The 16,323-nt window shown below is 43.6% G+C and overlaps 1 protein-coding gene and 1 long non-coding RNA gene across 5 annotated transcripts in view; both read right to left on the bottom strand.

Moving 5' to 3' along the window:
* MLXIP (MLX interacting protein) overlaps positions 1–16,323 on the bottom strand; it is a 60,203-nt gene that overhangs the window by 33,767 nt on the left and 10,113 nt on the right. The gene's annotated exons all lie outside the window — the stretch shown is intronic.
* Positions 8,294–13,544, bottom strand: LOC137203914 (uncharacterized). The gene is made up of 2 exons (XR_010933370.1): positions 11,512–13,544; positions 8,294–11,253 (listed from the first exon to the last, which is right to left on the bottom strand). It is a non-coding gene; the product is annotated as an uncharacterized lncRNA (long non-coding RNA).

Here is a 16,323-nt window from a genome sequence, read left to right as displayed (position 1 = left end):
TATTATCATATCCCAATTTTAACCTCAGACCTTTATATGTTATGAACCCAGCCGCATAGTTATTTCCCATCTTAACTGCTGTTGCAAATGCTTAAAAAGAAAAGAAAAGAAAAGTGTGTTTTTTATGGCTCCATGAGAGGGTAGACACACCTTTAGTTACTACAGTGCTATAAAAATCAAGGTCAGGGTAACTTATCTCTCTCATTTCCCTGTTTCAAGGCCTCCTGGGAAAACAGACAAAAATAAAATGAGAATATTTAAGGCAAAATAATTCAACAAACTACAGAGCAGGGGAAAAAGTCAACTCAAAAAGTGATGAACATTTTATTTTCTCAAAATTGAAGTCCCTGTTATGCTGAGTTATTCCCTCCACATTCACACACAAAATCAACAAATGGGCCAGGTGGGAGCTTGTGCGATAACGACAGACTGAACCAAATGGCAAAGAGATTTTGTGCTTCTTATTCCACAGATCTTTGGGGACCAGTGTACATTTTGGTAGAGGAGGAGTAGGGGGAGAGATACCTGTGAACGAAACCTAAAGCCAACCATTTACGAGGATTTTTAACTGTAAAGTTGCAGAGTCTTCATATTATTGCAAGGGGCAGCTACACTTTCTTGGCATAAGGAAGAAGGATAACATCTGATTCATCTGATGTCAAAATTCCAGATTTTACTGAGGAAATCTGATCCTGTCCACTGTGCTGTCCTGATGTAATAAAAATTCATCTATCAACAGAATCTCAGGCCAGGCCACCTTCACGGGTGGAAACACCACGTGCCTCCCGATTAGGGCTGACTCTGAAGTACAGTAGAAGCTTTTTACTCAGAATGACGCTTTCCTAACCACCCTGTGACCTGCCCACCTGCCAGCCATGCCGCCTCGCACAGACATCTGGCCTTTCTGAACTTCACTTTCTTTGGGGAAAAGAAAAACAACCTATTTCACAGAGCTGTGGTAAGAATTAAACAAAGAAGGTATTTAGAATGGACTAACAGGGTCTGGAACACAGGAGGTTCTCAATAAAATGGACTAATGCATCCAGCTGACATTCCCCATGATGTTCAGAACTGTTCTGACCCTGGGCTGTGATAAAGCACAATTAAAGGCCTCTAGGCCACAGCAGCCAAGCCTCCCTCCCAGCAACTCGACTCAGGGGACAAAGAAAGAATGACTGTTAGGGGTGGGTGATGAGCAAAGGTCCTTGAGAGCCAGAGAGAACTACCATTTAGAGATTAGATACGCGGTTCTTCAATGAAAACGCAATCGAATCCCACCAGTATCGGCGGCACAGATACAACTGTCTCTCTTTTTTTATTAGCACTATTTCACTCTCCACCACAGACGAGTATCTACGTAGTAGAAAAGGCTAACAGCTCTTGAACAGGAACTGAAGCCTCCCATTCTCTGCACTCCCAGCCTCCTGAGCAAGAAAAAACACCACCGGGAACTGATCACTCACCCCTAACCGCGGCTCTCAGGCCCCCTTCACAGCAATGTCCCTTATCAAGCACCACTCAGGCAGACCAGCGAGGGGAAACCTGGGAGAGGGCTGGAGGGAGAGAGGAAAAACCCGAGAAGGAATGCTGAGGATGCAGTTCTAAACCCTGCAGGTGCTCCAGGAGAAAGTGGACAGGTCTGTGGGTTTATATTTTAGGTTGTGTTGCTGAAGGGTAAGCCTCTTTCAGTTCAAAGCCCATAATTCTATGACTCTAGAAGAATAAAGAATAATGAAAGGTACCAAGTGAGAAACGATTACCCTAGAATGATGAGAAGGCAGCTAGAAGGCAGCTGGAACATTTAAAAAGGGAAAGGCCAGAGTTTTCATTCCTCAGCTCTTTATAAGGTACAGAGAAATACATCTCTCAAAAAAAGCCTGCAGGGCTTCCCTGGTGGTGCAGTGGTTGAGAGTCCGCCTGCCGATGCAGGGGACACGGGTTCGTGCCCCGGTCCAGGAGGATCCCACATGCCGCGGAGCGGCTGGGCCCGTGAGCCATGGCCGCTGAGCCTGCGTGTCCGGAGCCTGTGCTCTGCAACGGGAGAGGCCACAACAGTGAGGCCCACGTACCGAAAAAAAAAAAAAAAAAAGCCTGCAACGCCACTTGCTTTCACACCCAGGAAGCAAATGCATCCATAACGGTACGGGAGAAATCATCTGCAGGCCAGGAAGTGAAACCTCCCAGCAACATTTGTCAAGAGGCTGCGATGTGTCAGGCTCTGTGTGGAGGACTCGGCAACAAAGCTAGTCCCGGGCTCTTAATCCTCGGACCTTACAAGCTAATGAGAAAGACAGAAATGTCATCCTTCAAGGGAGCGAAGGCATGTGTACAGTGTATGGAAACACAGGGCGGGTCCAGGACAGCTTCCTCAAGAAGGATGCCTGAGCCGAGTCTCCAGGATGGGCAGGAGTTAACCAGGGAAAGGGAATGGAGAGAAAAGGCGTTTCAAGCAGGAGGAATAAAGAGGGTCTTTTCTCAAAGTATCAGCAGTTTTGACTTCTGGTCCCCTCCCTCCTCCATCCTTAGCTTTGATGAGAGGAGCTAAGGTAAGAGCATGGGTTGTTTGGAGCTTTAAGGACCGAAGTCTCAATCTCACTGTTGCCTCCCCTTTGCCAGAGGGCTGTGATCAGCTACAGCAGTTATGTTCTTGGAAAAATAAGAGACAGCTATGGAAAGTCAGTGCGTCCATACCTCACATTTGGGTTAAGTGCAATTTTCTGGATCTGTAGTCCAAAAAGATGATAGACAAGGAGGAAGAGCTAGCTTCTCATACCAGTTATTTAAATAAAGCAGAACGAGAAAGTGTGGGGGAGAGAGAGAGAGGAAGGAAAAACGGGGAGAGTAGGGTTTAGGAAAGGGACGTTTGGAAAGAAATCTCTTGTACTATTGGGCGTTTAAATATATAAAAGTGAAAAATCTCTTCTAAATCAAAAAAATCAAGAAGCAAAGTTAGAAGATCAGTGCCAAACTGAGACAAAGACTGTGAAGAAAAGTTACTGCATAAGGAGTTCTACGCAATCAGTTAAGCTCCCCAAATTCCTAGTAATTGCATGGAGAAAAACATACCTTTACAATGAAGAGATCTGGCAGTTACCTGCAAACAAATGATCAGATTTGGTATCACTAATAGTGGGACACTCTGACACTGTGTACCTTCAACGTGACTATCTGTGAAGCACACTCATCAAAAATGTTGAACCTAAATGTAATCAAGCCTTCGGGGCCTACCATGTGGTTTACAGGAAATACAGGACCCAGAGGGACACGTCAAACAAAACAAAAAACAAATACGGAATGTAGGACGTTTTTCAAGACAACTGGACTGGTCACTTCCAAAAGTCGATGCCAACAGGGAAAAGGTAGAATGATTTTTCTATGTTAAAAGAGACTAAAGAGATGAAAACCAAATGCATAGTATAAGCCTTGACTGAATCCTGATTCAGAAAAACCAGTTACAAAAGACATTTTGACTGGAGAAATTTTAATATAGACTGCATGTTATATAAATTAATATTTTTTGGCATGAAATGACATAATGGTTATGAAATGAGGAATAAAATGTCATGATGTCTCCAACTTCTTCTCCTGAGCCATTTGAAAGTAAGAAGACGTATACATAGAGCAAGTACGGCAAAAGCTAGCAAACGTGGGCTGCGTAGGTGGTGGTTAGAAAGGTGACGGCTGCGCCTTTATTTCAACTTTTCTGTTACAATCTTTTTCTAATAAAAAGTTGAAAAAAAATGGAAAAGGAAAGACCCACATCCCAACTAAAAAAAGAAAGAGCAAATTGGAAGAACTAAAAGGAAATTCACAAATATAAAATAAATGGTCAAATTCAGGGAACAAAAAACACACTAGAGATCAAAGAAATGCAAATTAAAACACCAGAGAAAGGGCTTCCCTGGTGGCGCAGTGGTTGAGAGTCCGCCTGCCGATGCAGGGGACACGGGTTCGTGCCCCGGTCCGGGAAGATCCCACATGCCGCGGAGCGGCTGGGCCCGTGAGCCGTGGCCGCTGAGCCTGCGCGTCTGGAGCCTGTGCTCCGCAACGGGAGAGGCCATAACAGTGAGAGGCCCGCGTACCACAATTTGGCCTATCAGATTAACGGAGTTTTGAATGCACAGTAATAATGGTACACAAAATTTTTGTAAAGGTACAGCTATTTTGAAAAAGGATTTTTAAAAATTAATTTATTTAATTTATTTATTTTTGGCTGCATTGGGTCTTTGTTGCTGTGTGTGGGCTTTCTCTAGTTGCGGTGAGCAGGGGCTTCTCTTGTTGCAGAGCACAGGCTCTAGGCGCCCGGGCTTCAGTAGTTGTGACTCGTGGGCTCTAGAGCGCAGGCTCAGTAGTTGTGGCGCACGGGCTTAGCTGCTCCGTGGCATGTGGGATCTTCCCAGACCGGGGATCAAACCCATGTCCCCCGCATTGGCAGGCGGATTCTTAACCACTGCACCACCAGGGAAGCCCCAAGGTACAGCCATTTTGGAAAACAGTTTGGCAGTTTCTTATGAAGTTAAACATACACTTACATATGACCCAGCATTTACCCAAGAGAAATAAAAATATACGTCCACACCAAGGCTGGTACAGAAACATTCAAATCCATGCAATAATAATGATACAAGTAGCATCACAGATGAGTCTTAAAAATATGCTGAACAAAAGAAGTCAGGCAAAAAGTGTATATACTGTATGATTCCATTTACACAAAACACAGGACAAATCAAATCTATAGTGAGAGACAGATGGGGAGGAATACCTGGAAAGGGTCTGGGGGAACCTTCTGGGGTGATGGAAATGTCCTGTATCTGGACTGCAGTGATTACACGTGTGAATACATTTGTCAAAATTATATAACAGTGCATTTAAAAGGGTGAATTTTATTGTTTACATATTAAACCTCAATAGAGCTGATTTAAAATTTAAAATTACAGCAATGACAACCCAGAGCTGGGGAGAATGTGGGGGAATGGGCCCTTGTACACTGCTAGTGGGAATATTAGTTGGTAAACCTTTTCTTTTTAGGGAGTAACAGCTTTATTGGGACATAATTCACAAACAATTCACTCATTTAAAGCATACAATTCAATGGTTTTTAGTGTACTCACAGAGTTGTGCAACTATCACCACAATCAAATTTAGAACATCTTCACCACCTCAAAAAAATATGCTGTACCCCTTAGTCATCAGCTCCCAAACCTAAGCAACTACTAATCCACTTGCTTTTTTTTTTTTTTTTCAAGTATTTACTTATTTTATTTAGCTTTTTGGCTGCATTGGGTCTTCGTTGCGGCGCGCAGGCTTCTCTCTAGTTGTGGCGTGTGGGTTTTCTCTCTCTAGTTGTGGCGTGAGGGCTCCAGAGCATATGGGGTCTGTAGTTTGCCGCACGCGGACTCTAGTTGTGGCGCGCGAGCTGAGTAGTTGCTTAGCTGCCCCGCGGCATGTGGGATCTTAGTTCCCCAACCAGGGATCGAACCCCCATCCCCTGCATTGGAAGGTGGATTCTTTACCACTGGACCACCAGGGAAGTCCCCCACTTCCTGTTTCTCTATATGTGCCCATTCTGCACAGTTCATATAACTGGAATCATATGATGTGTGGTTTTTTTGTGACTGGCTTCTTCCACTTAGCATGTTTTCAAGGTTCATCCATGTTAGAGCAAGTGCTTCATTCCATTTCATGGCTAATATTCCATTGTATGGATATATCACATTCTGTTGATTTATTCATTAGCTGGTGGGCATTTTAACTGTTTCCACCTTTCGGTTACGACGAATAATGCTACTAAGAACATTGGTGTACAAGTTTTTACATGGACATATGCTGTCATTTCTCTCAGGTACATACCTAGGAGTGAAACTGCTGGGGCAAATGGCACCTCTATGTTCAATTTTTTTTTTAATTTTTGGCCACAGGGCATGTGGGATCTTAGTTCCCCAACCAGGGACTGAACCCACACCCCCTGCAGTGGAAGCGTGAAGTCCTAACCACTGGACCGCCAGGGAAGTCCCTATGTTCAATTCTTCAGGAACTACTAGGCTGTTTTCCACAGAGGCTGCACTATTTTACATTCCCACCAGCAGTGTAGGAAGATTCCAATCTCTCCACACCCTTGCCAACATTTATCACAACCTAGTGGGTGTAAAGCAGTATCTCAGTGTGTGTGTGAGGAGGTTTTTTTGTAAAGATTTTTTTTGATGTGGACCATTTTTTAAAGTCTTTATTGAATTTGTTACAATACTGTTTCTGCTTTATGTTTTGGTGTTTTGGCCGCAAGGCATATGGGATCCTAGCTCCCCGACCAGGGATTGAACCTGCATTCCCTGCATTGGAAGGCGAAGTCTTAACCACTGGACCACCAGGGTTCTCTGATGATTAACAGTGTTGAACATCTTTTCATGTGCTTATTGGTCCTCTGTATATCTTTGGAGAAATATCTATTCAAGTTCTTTGCCTGCTTTTAATTGGGCTGTTTTGTCTTTTTATTTATGAGTTGTAGCGTTCTCTTTTTTTTTTTTTTTTTTTTTGTGGTACGTGGGCCTCTCACTGTGTGGCCTCTCCCGTTGCGGAGCACAGTCTCCAGACGCGCAGGCCCAGCGGCCATGGCTCACAGGCCCAGCCGCTCCGCGGCATGTGGGATCTTCCCGGACCGGGGCACGAACCCGTGTCCCCTGCATCGGCAGGCAGACTCTCAACCACTGCGACACCAGGGAAGCCTTGTAGCGTTCTTTATATACTCTAGATACACATCCCTTATTAGATGTATGATTTGCAAATACTTTCTCCCATTCTGGAGGTTTTCTTTTCCAATTGGTACAACTTCTGAAAACCAGTCTGGCAACATATATCAAAGATTTCAGTGTGAATGCTCTTTGATCTTACAGTTTTACTTTTAAGACTTTATCTTAAGAAAATAGTTAAAGAAGTAGAATGAGAAAAGCTATAAACAAGAACATTCATCAAAGTACTTCTTAAACTGAATCTCAACCCTTACCTCACACCATATTCAAAAATTAACTCAGAATGGAGCATAGTCCTAAATGTAAGAGCTAAAAACATAAAACTTCTTGAAGAAAACATAGGAAAAAATCTTAGAGGCCCTGCGTTTGGCAACATTTATTAAATAGGACACAAAAAGCATGAACCATTTAAAAAAACACGCATTGGACTTCATCAAAATTAAAAACTTTTGCTCTTCAAAAAACAACTGAAAATGATGGTACAGGTCTATTTTTACCTATAGAGGCACAGAAAAAAGTGAAGAGGGCACAGTGACAAAATAAAGTAAATAAATCCAAGAAGAACGTTTCAGAGGATGCTGCTCTTTTCTATCTTTCTGAAATGTCTGAATTCTCCATCTGACAATGAGTATGCATTTCTATATAATAAGGAGAAGAGCTGGAGAGGACCCTCCATAAAACTATTTCCATTTTGAAAAGGGGAAAAAGTGATTTTCCTTCTGATAAGTAATAGAAAGCAATATTTAATTAGCCAGGGGACATAGTTTACCATTGTGATTTGGAGTTAACATTTCAGAAATAAGAATAAACTGTAATTTTCTTAAGAGCTTAATATTCTTAAGATTTGCAGATAATTTCTTTCATACAAACAAGTTAGCCTGGTCAACAAATTTCAGTGATGTAACTGGATAATAAAGGCTTAAAATTACACTGTAAAAGAAGTTTATATGTATAGCATTATCTCGCAACTATCTGGAGCTTAATTTAGTTATACCAAAGTAAGTAAAAATAATTCAAGATAGATAGTAAAGGTCTGTGCAATTGACTCAGAGAGTCTCTAAACTCTCACTAAGTTAATTACTTTCATTTTACACTCAATTTAACAAGTTATGCAAACCAATAGAAAATGAGAAGCACGAGACAAAAAGGGAGAGTAAATGGCAAACTCACTGCAGAACAAGTGGCAGCCAACAGCCTGGAGGAGACGATCATTAAAGATTTGAAAACTCAACTCACAAGAGAGGCTGTGATGGTTGAGTAGAGAAGTAAACATACCTGATCAGTGCAACTTCATCAAGAAGTCACTATGGTACTAATACTACAATAAGTAACATTCAGAAATAGATTCCTAAATAATCAAATGTTATATTAGACTCAGTATGTTCAAGAAAGCAGTGAAGATTATTACGTATTTGAGAGGGATTTCCATTTCCCATTAAGAATGGTTAATTTTATAAAAGAGATGATTAATGAAATAAACAACAGTGATCTGGAAAACTGGCTTCTATCAAAGGAAGCTCTAGTCCTTAAGAGAAGGGCAAATAAATGAGTCATTTTTGCAAACATATTTTAATAGCTATCCACCCAACTTTAATACCACAAAACTCAAAGGACTGAACTAAAGAAGTAATTTAGCTCCACTGATAGATTCTTCTGTGCTCCCCAAAGTACACCATGTAGGTGGTTTCCAATCTCTGAGGAAGAACTAACGCTGTGGACAAGGTCATTTTACATCACCCCCTCCCGTCCGTCTGGCTCTGTCCTCCTCGTAGAATCTCCTTGCCTTTGCATCTCCGTCTCTGACAAAAATCACTTTAACTTGCCAGTCTGGGGCCAGGGTCATTAAAAAAATGGTTTCTCATACTCTGCATTTCTCCTAAGTTCTTCAAATGTCATATTGCGACCACACTGCATTTGGAGAGCTATCAATTCAGATGCAGGAAAATGAAGTTCCTGACTCTGGAAGCAAATGGAGGAGGCTCAGTCTTTCCTATGTGAGCTCCTCCACTGCAATGCAAGTTCCTGTTGTCCTCACCCGAGAGGCTGGGATTTCCACAAACACAGCTGGATCTGACTAATCTGACCACACAAACATGAAACTGAACGAGGGGCAGAGGTAAGACAACGCAACCTAATCAGCATCAGAAAGAACCAAAACACTGAGTGTCTGTCCCAGGCTCAAGCGACTGTGTCTGGGAGTCCAGCCAGAAGAATGATTCGCTCTTTGGATTAACTCCACAGCTTGAGCTATCATACGTGACAGGGACAGACGGCAGGCTAACAGGTCGGCAGGGAGGTCAGCTGGGCAGCAGCGCAGCAGGCAGGGAGCCTGGCCGGGACAGGTGAGCGCCAAGGGAGGTTGAGGCCATGAGCAGGCAGCCTGATTCCTAAAAGCTCCACTCCTCCAAGAGGCCACGATGGCTGCGACCCAGCTGGGGTCCAGGAGTGGCCTGGGATGTCCTCTGACCAGGAGAAGACTGTCTGCTCTGGATGGTTAACTGATCTGCTGCTGAGCAGAGAGGGCAAAGGAGAGCAGCTTCTCCCCTCTGGATCGGGCAGTCCTCCTTCCACCTCCCCCCAGGAACGCTGCTGAGGTGGAAGAATAACAGCCGTTTCAGAGCACTGAAGCGATGGAGCCATTCAAACCGAACCAACTGGTACTTCATTCCAAACAATGATGGTTTTGTCAGAAGACTGCAACAGCCCACCAAATCCTGCACTCCTCTCCTCACTTCTACTCCTGACTTTGAGACACCATGCTAAAAAGAGGGAAAAAAGTTACACACATAAACTTATCAACAGCGGCCAATGCATGTGACTCAACACGGGCAGGCCAGCTGCCATTCAGTGAGGACACGTCACCGGAGCCGACTGCTGTGCAGCCGTGGAGCTCCTACTCCAGGGACATATTTGAGTCTCACATACTGAAGCATTTCCAGCAATCCAGACAACAAAGAACACAGGGCTGAAATGTCAAGTTTTTCTACAGTGCTGCTGGGTCACTGTTCCAGTCGATCAGGGACGGCAGCACACCCAAGACCTCAACTGGAGCTACTGAGCCGAGGTGGCTGCTCCCAGCTTCACAGGAGCCTGAAAGCTGTTACCCTCTAGGATAGGAAGCAGAAGAAATTTTCTCTGCAGGGAAGAACTGAGAGACGAGAGGGACCAGAAGATTACAATATTTCTCATACCACACCCTTCCCTGCTCACTTCATCCATACTTTACCAATCAGTGGCAATCACCTCACACCCTACCACAAACACACCCATCACTCCAAGGAGCCAGCAATCGGCATAAAAACAGAGATAAGCAAACAAAATTATGGGGCAAAAAGCAGCTGTCTACATACAGGCTGAGCCAGCTCAACTGCGATCAGCAGGTCTTCCGGTAGGCTGCTCTACCAGAGAAGCATCTGCAGGAGGCCGTGCCCACCACGGGTAAGTTTCCCCAGCACCACCTGCCTGCTGGCTCTCAGGTACTGTGCAAGGACATCACCAAGGACAAGCCAGGGGCTGAGCTCATAAGTGGGTTCCTTGCTTTTCTGAGAAGGCTTTTTTCCCATGGAACAAAGTCTTCTGCCAAGGTTTCTTGTGGGGGAAAAAAAATCATGAATTTCAAAGCCAGAAGGAAATAGAGACTGGTCCAATAAATAGGGAACCAGCCTGGGAGAGCGCTAGGAGGCTGGGGCCAGGCTCTGCTGGGGTAGGAGATGGAGGCCACAGCAAGGGGCTCTGCGCCAGGATGTAGCCGGCGGACCCGGACGCCACAGGGGCAGCCTAACCTTGCCACTGGGCCGAGGGAGGCATAATGACCTGATCCAGCGTTTAAAACGTCACCGAAGGCCTCTTGTCTTGGCTCAGCCCCTCTGCCACCACTCTGTCACCAGTGTGGGTGGTCGGATAGACAGAACCACAGAAGCCCCACCAGTGATCACGCTGACAAGGCTGCCGAAAAGCCAGAAATCAGCATCTCTGGACTCGATGCGACAGACAGTATTTAAATCGTTTTCCAGAGAGTTGAGTCAGCTTTCCCTTCCATATACCAAGTCACACCAGCGTCTGGTTTGTGACTCGCAGGAACACGCATCCTCGACTCCCCATCTCAGGTGAGCTCGCCACAGCTGGGCAGACTCACAGCTGGAATCACTACCTTTCGTGAAGCTCAACGCTCTCCCTGCCTCTGGAAACACAAAAAGCCAAGCGATGGCATCCACCTGCTGGCGTTAGTGAGGGAGCCCTGGCCTCGGGGCGTGAACATGCAAGCTCAGCCCGGGTCCGGGCATGCTGCTGAGGGGTGCGTCAGACGCCTTCCGCCGCGTCCCCTGCCCTTCTGCAGGCTGAGAATGCAGCCAGCCTTCCTCTCTGCAGCCTGAGGCACAGACAAAGGCTGCTGCTGAGCTGCATACCTGTCACCACCACCTCCACACACACCTTATCCATGCGGGCAGGAGGGTGGGACAGGCCAGGCCAGGTGTCTTTTTTCCAAAGGTTCTCAGGTAAATGGTTCTTTCTGTCAGGAAGAAGAGGCAGAGGGACATTTTCAGAGAAAGTAGGGATATGATAAGGTAAATAGAACAGGGGCTCAGAAACACAAAAATATCATGAAATGTTCTCAATGACCACCCGAGAGGGTTCCAATAAATAACAATACATTTCACTGTGTGGACAATGAAATACTATTCAGCCACTAAAAAATACTGCAGATGAGTATTTGGAGACTTGGAAAGGTGTTCACAGTCTGTTAAACAGAAAAACAAAATACACTTACCCCGCCAAAAAAACAAAAATCCCACAAGGTCTGGAAGGATAAACACCAGGGAATTGACAATAGTTATCTGTGGGTGTTGGGATTCTTTTTTTTCTTCCCCTGGAAGGAGACCCAGAAATACAGTCAAATTCCAAAAAGTAAGGTGCTAAATAAGCTTTGAAGATTGCTTCCCCAATTTCTCAGTGAGCGTGCTTAACTGCACCCCTGAGAAGTACAAATTCTATTTCAATCTGGCTTAGAAGCAAAGTCATGGCCTTTAAGAGCCATAAAGCTATTTGCCAACACCTTTATAGATCAGATCAAACATAGACGGAAAATCCAAGAGCTGGAAAGGCTCAGAACGTGCGCAGGGTGGCTGCATGGGAAGGTGTGTGAGTGTGTGTTGGGGGGAGAGTTCAAAGCAAGCATGTCCATTCCTTTCTTAACCACCTGAAGTACACGTACACACACACGCACGCACACACACAAGTGCACACACTCACATACACACTTAACTGGGGAAGCACACACACAAGTGCACACGCGCACATACACACTTAACTGGGGAAGCAAAGCCAGAGGCATGCAACGCAACATCAAAAGCGTAGGTTAGAAACTTTAAACAAGAGCCAAGTGAGAGGCCTCCTCAGGCTAACTTCAAGTTATAATTTTGTTTCAACTGCAACCAAATCAACTGTCTGGAGTTAAGTCAAGTGATTATCCCTTTCCTCCACCCCAGAATCACCCTATGAAAACAGCCCCACCCCAGGCAGGTACGGTGGTGAAGTTAAGGGGTAACAGTCAGAAATGGAATGTAAAGCTATGAGTAACCTACCGTCCAATAACTTCACAAAATGGAGAGTCAACCCTCCACCTCCAAGTCAGGATTATTTAAAATAATCGCCCTAGTTCCTCATAACTCAGAGTAACTGTCGAACAGGAGCACGTATACCTCTGGGGTTTACCAGGAGGAGAGTCTTAGGTTTTGTATTCAGAAGATGATGGTCCTGTGATCGCATCAACTTCAACACAGCATGAAGGGACACTAAGAGTAAGAACACCTAACAGGACTTTCCTCGTGCCAGGGCTGACCTGCAGCAAACAGCACCACACACCCCTTCATCTCGTAGGCCAAGACTCACTTCTAAACTAGATGCAACCGAGATTAAACTCATTTCCCCAGAATTCCTAATACCTGAACTCAGACATTAGGTAGAAACTGAAATGTAGAGTTCACATACAAATTCAGATTTCTTCCAATTTTCAAATATGCCAGACCATGTAACACTGAGCTCACATTCCCAAATAGCAAAAGTCGCCTGGAGCTGAGTGATGGCTGCCCCCTTTAGACCAGGCACGTACCCTCCAGTTCACGACAGACCCCTCCACTCCCTGTTGCCCTTCCATCAGGGAGGCCCAGTCAACTGCAGTTTATGCTTGCATGATTTTCATAATAAAGAAATGTTTCTCTGTAACCATGACTATATCAAAAGCCAGAAAATAAAAGACAGCAAATGTCCTCTCTGACTTACCGATGACCACTTTATTTCCTGGTCCTTGTGGGCATTTGACTTTGTGACCCCTGACCCAGACAATGTTAAAAGAAAAAAAGGTCTTATCAGGATAACCTTAGGGTGATTTGCCAAGCTATGAGGTAACTTGGAGAGCCGAATTCCTGAGTCGATTTTAATCTAGGGGAAATGCCCAGGACAGGTCACCTTCCCAAACAGTCTCTCATTTACTGTACACAGAAGAGATGGAAGATAGAGAGTCATGGAATTTCTAGACACTGACATATTTAGGATCTTCAAGATCATATCGTCCAGTGCTTCCCAAGTAAGCCTCCCTGAAGATAATGCTGAAAACCTAAACTGTTTGGATTTTTTTTTAAGTAACAGCTTTACTGAGACATAATTTACACACCATTTTAAAAGACATAATTTACACACCATTTTAAAAGAAATTCACCTTTTAAAAGTGTTCACTGGTTTCTAGTATATTCACAATGTTGTGTAACCATCACCGTTCCCTAATTTTAGAACATTTTCATCACTCCTTCAAAATACCCCATACTTGGGCTTCCCTGGTGACGCAGTGGTTAAGAATCCGCCTGCCAATGCAGGGGACATGGGTTCGAGCCCTGGTCCGGGAAGATCCCACATGCCGCGGAGCAACTAAACCCGTGTGCACAACTACTGAAACCCGTGCGCCTAGAGCCCGTGCTCCGCAACAAGAGAAGCCAGTGCAATGAGAAGCCCGGGCACAGCAACGAAGAGTAGCCCTCACTCGCCACAACTAGAGAAAGCCTGCGCACAGCAACGAAGGCCCAACAAACACAGCCAAAAATAAATAAATTAATTAATTAAAAAAAAAAACCCATACCCATTAGCAGTGACCATCCACCCTTCCCTCCCACAGCAACCACTGCTCCACTTTCTGCTTTATGGGTTTGCCTAATCTGGACATTTCATACAAATGGAATCACAGCACGTGGTCCATTGTGACTAGTTTCTTTCATTCAGCAAAATGTTTCCAAGGTTCATCCATGTTGTAGCATGTGTCAGTACTTCATTCCAAAAGTTGTTTTCAATATTTTCAAACATATTTATTTGTCCATGATAAAGCCAGGTGGCCACTGTTTAAATGTGATTTTCTCATTTTTCTAACATTATGAACATTTTCAAACATACAGAAAAACTGAAAGAATCAGATGGTGAACGCCCATGCACCCACCACCTGAATGCTACGATTACCACTTTGATGTGTTTACTTTATCAAAATTCATCTACCCACCCAACAACCCATCTTATTTTGCTTAAGCAGTGGTTCTCAAAGTGTGATTTGGAGACCCCTGAGGGCCCCTGAGACCCCTTCTGGGTCCAGGATATCAAAACTATTTTCAAAATAATACTAAGAGGTTATTTTCCTTTTTCACTCTTATTCTCTCAAGAATGGTGAGGTTTTCCAGACATTCGATATTGCAGCAGACGAATGCAAAAGCAGATATGAGGATCCCGCTGTCTTCGAACTAAGCATTAACTAAGAGATTTGCAAATGGGTAAAACAATGTCATTCTTCTCATTATTTTTTTTGAAAATAGTTGTTCTATATAAAGATATGTTATTTATGTAAACATGGTAAATGGGGTTTATTATTTTTTAAAGTACTTTAACAAATATTTTTACTTTTTCTCAATTTTCATTTCTAATATAGTAAACATCGATATAATGCACAAACAAAAGCTCTTTGGGGTTCTCAATATTTAAGAGCACAAAGAGGTCTTGAGACCAAGAAGTTTGAGAGCCACTATTTTAAAGCATTTCAAAGATAAGATGCTGACATCAGTACACTTCGTCCCTGAGTTCAACATTTGTCAATGGTTCTTTTTGTTTTGGGTGAGATTTACACATAATAAAATGCACAAATCTTGAGTGTACCAATCAGAGAGTTCTGACAAATGTATACACAACCCCTTCATGATATAAAATGTGCCCATCATTCTAAAAGGTTCTCCCCTGCTTCTCACCAGCCAGTTCCCTCTTCAACCTCCCTCACAGGCAGGGACTGGTCTGATTTCTTTTCACCGTAGATTAGCTTCGCCTATTCTAGAACTTCATATAAATGGAATCAGTATATAATCTTTTAGGTAAGGCTTGTGTCACTTGACGTAATGTTTCTGAGATTCATCTGTGTTGCTGCACATACCAGTAGTTTGTTCCTTTTAATTGCTGAGTACAATTTGTTTCTAAGGCTTTATCTCTCAAAAACATGAGGTCCGTGGAAGAAAAATAAGATTGGTAACCATGATTCTAGTCTAACCCCTCCCTTCCCCTCTCACTTTTTTTCTTTCTTTATGGTTAAAGACACCCAGACTTGTGAGGCTAAGGGATATGCTGCCAACCAGTGGCACCACTATCCAGTGGTGTTGAATCCATCATCTTTCCACCATATTCACTGCCATTTCCTGTTCTCACCTTGTCAGGAAGTTCCTAGCTGAATCTGCAAGAGACCTTTACTACAGGAAATGGAAAGTCAACATCCAAATAATGAAGCTACTAGGCTTCCCTCAAAAACTTGCCTGTCAATGAATGGATAAACAAAATGTAGTATATTGACACAATGGAATACTGTCCAGGAATAAAAAGGAACAAAATATGGGTATGTGTTATAAACATGGATGAACCTTGCACACATTACACCAAGTGAAAAAAGCCAGACACAAAAGACCACATACAGTATGATTCCATTTATATGAAATGCCCAGAAAAGGCACAGACAAGCAGATTATAGACACAGAAAGCAGATTAATGGTTGTCTGGGGCTAAAGTGGGAACCGGGATTAAACGTAAAAGTTAGTGGGGTGATGGAATATTCTAAAACTGGATTGTGATAATGACCGCACAACAAAAAAATAAATCAATGAACTGCACACTTACAGTGACTGCATCTTATGGTACATGAATATATCTTGATAAAGCTGTTAACAACAACAACAAAAAAAACTTGTCTGTACAAGTGGAAGAAAGAGTCTTGCTCCAAGGCAGAGAATGATCCGTTTAATAATTTTAAAGAACAAAGGAGGCAATGTAAAAGACCCCGCTACTCAACTGGAAAATAGTTGTTTAAAACAGCAAGCTAATATAATCATATACTGTTTTAAGAATTCGCTGAAAGTGTTTCATTTTATAAATTTATTTACTTATTTATTTATTTTTGGCTGTGTTGGGACTTTGTTGCTGCGCGCGGGCTTTCCTCTAGTTGTGGCGAGCGGGGGCTACTCTTCATTGTGGTGCGCAGGCTTCTCATTGCGGTGGCTTCTCTTGTTGCAGAGCA

This window comes from Pseudorca crassidens, chromosome 12, assembly GCF_039906515.1.
Source record: "Pseudorca crassidens isolate mPseCra1 chromosome 12, mPseCra1.hap1, whole genome shotgun sequence".
Classification (NCBI taxonomy): Eukaryota; Metazoa; Chordata; class Mammalia; order Artiodactyla; family Delphinidae; genus Pseudorca; species Pseudorca crassidens.
This window is presented reverse-complemented; position numbering and strand designations above follow the sequence as displayed.